We start from the raw sequence: 5,851 nt of genomic DNA, 5'->3' as shown, positions 1-5,851 counted from the left end.
TTTGTCTATTTCAATCCCTTTATCTTACAGATGGGAAGTAAAAGCTAAGAGAGGTGATATGCCCAAGGTCACACAAGTAATTAGTAGATCCAAGATGTTAGGGCTCCTAGCTCCTCTGAAATCATGTGTATCTTCCCACCTATATTTAAGTTTAGATCTACTCATAGATAGACATCCACCCATGCACACACACACATAAATACACACACACACACACACACACACACACACACACACAAACACAACACTCATACACCAATGTCATGAGATATGCACTTAATGGTTTATTTTTTTCATAAAGGTAGCATTAGATGCCTAATCTGCACAACACTGTTCTAAATGCTAAGTATAAAAGTATCTATTAATCACAGATTAACTATTACTGAACTATCATGGTTATAGCATTGGTTTAGTCATCAGTGCAATTTTAATGAAACCAAATTTCCTTATTTTATAAGCTGGATGTGGCATTATCAAGATAGTACTAAACGGGTAGAGCTGATAATTTTTTTTTTTTTAACAAAGAGTGCCACAGTTCAGCCAATCTCCTGATTCATCAAGGTTTTAATGTTATATGCAGGGTCATAATTACTGGATATATAGGATTGAATCTCTTGGTATAAGAAGGTCAGAGTACTTTGAATTGGGTTTCTTGTGTTAGCGAAGTGATATAAATGTTCATAATGTTAAAGGTCTCAGATAAAACTAAATAATGATTAAAACGTTAATGGTTTCATTTGTTCTTTATTAAAGAAAGATCCTCATTTTATCTAAATAATTACCTTTAGAATATACTATCTTGTGTGTTTTTCTATAACTTGACAATAAGACAACTTCAATTTAATCCACACTATGAAAGTAGAAGGTTTTTTTTTTTCTTTTTGGTTATCGTTATTATTGTTAAAATAAAGTTGTGTGTATGAGTGTGTGAATGTTCTTATCTGAACTAGTCTCTTCATTCAGTGCCAGAACATAAGGGAAATAACAGAAGACATATGGGTTAATAATAGAATGTAAGAACAGTCTGTTGTTGATGAGGAGAAATTGAAGAAAATTGTCCTATGGTGTGATTATGTGGAACTAGTGATAGGATTGGGATTGAACTATTATTTCGTAAGTATGAGGATTTCCACTTTAGGAAGTTACATCTACCGATACAAGCTGGAAAATTCTCTGCAATTTATATTCTTAGAGATTTACACAGGATACTGTGCAATTACAGAGGAAATTTCCTAAAGTGGAAATCCTCATACTTACAAAATAATAGTTCAATCCCAATCCTATATGTATGTGTATACATGTAAATATGTATGTATGAACATATGGGGTGCACCAAAAGTCACAGAGGGGTCTGATATTTTAATAACTTTTTGAAAATTATTTTTCTTCATTTCCTACACATATATATATATATATGCATAAGTAAACCAAAATAAGCAATTCATATATATACACCAAATGTGTGTATATATATATATATATATATATATAATGTATATGATGCTATGGCATTATAAATTAAAAACAAAATTAAAGGACTTATTAAATATTGAAACTCTTTTGTGACTTCTTGATTTTTTGGCCCACCCTGTACATGTGTGTATACATGTATATATGTGTGTATTATTTTACTCCATTTTTCAAATGTGAGACAAAGCAGATATTATCATCATTTACTAATACACAACAAGGCTGAAAAAAGTTGTGGCTTATTGTCACACAAGATGGGTATATGCATATTGTTTCTACCACCACAACCCCTTTATAAATAAACTGAAGTTCAGAGAGTTTATATGATTTGCCCAGAATCTCATTGGTATTAAATTACTGTAGGACTTAGAGATGGAATGGGTCTTGAAGGTTACCTAGTATATGAAAGGAAGAAAGTTAGGGATTAAGGAAGGAAGGGAGGAAGGGAGGAAGGAAGCCCTTGAAAAGGCAAGCAATATGCTATTGATTATACATGTGAAGTCATTTAAAACATATTTCCATATTAGACATGCTGTGAACACACATGCACATGAAAAATAAAGTTTAAAAAGTATGCTTCATTCTACACTCAGGGTTCATCAGTTCTTTGTCTAGAGATAGCATTTTTCATCAAGGGTCCTTTGGAATTTTCTTAGATCATTATCTTGATCAGAGTAGCTAAGGAATTTGTTCTTTACGAGAGGAAGATAACCATTTTTTCCCAAAAGGATTGCCTTTAGATCATCCCAAATTGCATTTAGATTGTACCTTGAAGGAATGTTGCCTATGTTGTTAGAGAAAGTTTTCTTCTTAGGAGTTTTCTAGGCCAATGAAATGAGATCAATCATTGACTAGATTAAAAAAGAAAGCTAAAACAAACAAATAACAAAAAGAAACCAATTAAGATCGGCTGTCAAATATGAAAGCCAGAAATTGAATCCACTTTTCCTGACTCCAGGCTGAATACTCTTTTTGCTCCTTCCCCCTCACCATGGTGCCTTAGGACGTTTAAGTACTAGGACTAGAACCCAGTTCTTCCGATTTTAAGATCACTGCTATCTCCAGAAGCTTCCAGGAAACTTTTAAGTATTTCAATCCCTGTGGGCTTTGGGGGGGGGGGGTGGTACTTAGAAGAAGTGGGAAACAAGCAAAAAAACTTGATGGAAAAATTAACAGAGAAAGCATGAGGCAAATCAAGCTATAACAATGGGTAGGGTAGTTGCCTTAGGATCCTCAACATTGACTACTAAAGCTTATATCTCCAAGGGAGGAAGGCAAACCAATTTGTTATTAGAGAAATAATTACCTTTTTTTAAAGATACTGATTTGATCTAACTCTTCTGAAAAGATGATGGTCTGAATGCACAGAAAAACTAAATAAATTTTTTTTAAAAAAGGACTAGCAGGTAACACCATTTAGAGCCCATTCCTGGATTGCTATTAGAGTAGGCTATTGAACAGCATAAGCAATCATCCCCACTGATGAGCAGTGAGCCAGTTTGGGGCATCCTGAGAGACAAAAGACTAAAGGCCACACACTCATTCCAGAAATGTGTTGATCTCATTACATTTCATGCATCATTAGTGAAAATTTGACAACACATGGGGAAGATTTTTAATACCCAAAGACCAGAATAATGGGGGTCTAGATGATTCAGGGGGCCATTAATGTACAGCCTCAACCTGAGTCAGGTTTAAGCTCATGTTTACAGGGGAGAATGGCTTATTAAGGCACATCAGCTGCTTTGAAAATAAAGTTCTAGTGTTCTCAGTTTAGCAACTAGTAGACAGTAATCTACATTTATGATTAGCTGTTAAAGTGGGTTGTGCTATCAGGCAAGGCCCTCAAGAGGAAAAACTCTAAAAAAGGAAAGCAAATTTCAGAGAAAAATATGTAAAGAGCACAGATGGGATCTTTTACCTCAGTTAGCATGGTTTTCAGTAGTGTTTTAGCAATAGGCAACTTTGAATTTTTATCATTCAAATGTTTATATTGCTTTCCCCCTTAAGTTCCTGGGAATGCTTTAAGGCAAGCAGATGGAAAATGAATTTATAGATGGGGAAGTTGAGACCCAGAGAGGGTATATCTCAATCTGACCTGATTTCTATATTATCAATGGATGTAGTCGTATTTAATTCCCAGGTTAGCATGCTTTCTAATATCAACAAAAGGAATAAGATTGTTGTTGTTTTCATTGTTGCTCTAATTGTGGTTGTTATTAATAAGATACAGAATTTTGAAGTTTGCAAAGTGTTTTCTCTCTATTCATTTATTTGATTCTCACAGCAATAATCTAAATTAATCATCTGAGGTACTAACAACATTATTATTATTATGAAATTTATGTTGTTGTTGTTGAGTCATTTTAGTTGTGCATGATTCTTCATGACCCCTTTTTGGTGTTTGGTTGGTTTTGGTTTTGGCAAAAATTCTGCAATGGTTTGACATTTCCTTCTCCATATCATTTTATTTGTTGGGTTTTGTTTTTGTTTTTTGTTTTTAGTGAGGCAACTGGGGTTAAGTGACTTGCCCAGGGTCACACAGCTAGTAAGTGTTAAGTGTCTGAGGCCGGATTTGAACTCAGGTACTCCTGAATCCAGAGCTGGTGCTCTATCCACTTCGCCACCTAGCTGCCCCTCCATATCATTTTAAAGACAAGGAACTGAGGCAAACAGGGTTAAGTTACTTGCCCAGGATCACACAGCTAGTGCTTGAGGCTGGATTTGAATTCATGAAGATGAGTCTGATTCCAAGCCCAGTGCACTATCCACTGCACCACCTAGCCACCCCATATATATATGTATATGTATATGTATATGTATGTGTATATGTATGTGTATGTGTACGTATGTATATATGTATGCATGTGTATGTGTGTGTGTGTATATATATATATGTGTGTGTGTGTGTATATATATATATATGTGTGTGTGTGTATATATATATATATATATATGTGTGTGTGTGTGTGTGTGTATGTATATATCTCTCTCTATATATATTTTTTTTTTTGCAGGCAATGAGTGTTAAGTGACTTGCCCAGGGTCACACAGCTAGTAAGTGTCAAGTGTCTGAGGTCAGATTTGAACTCAGGTCCTCCTGAATCCAGGGCCAGTGCTCTGCACCACCTAGCTGCCCCCATCCTATATATTTTTAATAAAGATAAAGAATAGTGCCTCACACAGGTGAAAATGACTTATCCAAGATGACACAACTGGTAAGTTCAAGGGAAAGGATTTGAATTCAGGTCTTCCCTGGCTCAAAGCTCAGCACCCTTTTCACTTTGCCATAGAAAAGAAGAGTATCCTTACTGGGCATAAAAAATAATTCAGAATGACTCACTGGCCAATGATTAGGAAGTGTTTTATATGTGCCACTTGTCAAAAGAGTAAGGTATAGGAAGGGTGGAAAGGCCATGAAAGATTTCCAACATCAAACAGAGCATTTAATATTTGATCCCAAGAAAGTGATAAGGAATGTCTGGAGTTTATCAAAGAGGGGGGTGACATGATCATACCTGAACAGTCTGTTACAGTAAGTACAGGTGTAAGATCATGAGGGCCTGCACCAGTTTGGTGGGCAGTGTTAAAAGAGAAAAGGGATTTCTAGTAGCTATGTTTGGCCTTATAGAGGAAAACCAGTGGTAGTAGATGGAGATTTAGAGACATGGATTTTAGCTTGGAATAAGGAAAAATTTACCAACAATTGGAGCTCTCTCCTTTGATACTACTCACCAAACTCATACAGAGCCTCATGACTTTACACCTGAACTAATGCAATCTAAATCCTTCATGACCTGTACAACTTTCTTATACCTTACTCCTTCCCATATATTCTATGATCCAGTGACTGGCCTTCTTGCCATTCCTTGGATAAGACATTCCACTCCTGGCATTTTCAATGACTACGCCTCATGCCTGGAATTCTCTACTTCCTCATCTCTGCCTCATGAGTTCTTTGGATTCTGTCAAGTCCAAGCTAAAATTCCATCTTTCTTAAGAAGCATTTCCTGATTCCTCTCAATGCTAGTGCCTTCCCTCTGTTGATTATCCCCAATAAATGCTATCTATATCTTGTGGTACCCAGTTTAGACTTGCTTTATATCCCCAGGGTTTATCACAGTGTCTGGAACATAGTAGGGTGATGAAAAAATGTTTATTGATTGACTATTCCAGTTTATCTACATCCTAAAATGCCCTAAATGTCAAATTCCTAAAATGACACACCTAGAACTGAATATGCAAATTCACATTGACAGAATAATCCAACATGAATGGTATTAATTAATTAAAATATGATTGTTTTTTACCTATGTTAAATTTGTATTAAAGTGACAAGGAGACTTCGAAATAAATATGTAACTTTCTTGCCATCCAGGGT

Source organism: Dromiciops gliroides, chromosome 5, assembly GCF_019393635.1.
Source record: "Dromiciops gliroides isolate mDroGli1 chromosome 5, mDroGli1.pri, whole genome shotgun sequence".
Classification (NCBI taxonomy): domain Eukaryota; kingdom Metazoa; phylum Chordata; class Mammalia; order Microbiotheria; family Microbiotheriidae; genus Dromiciops; species Dromiciops gliroides.
This window is presented reverse-complemented; position numbering follows the sequence as displayed.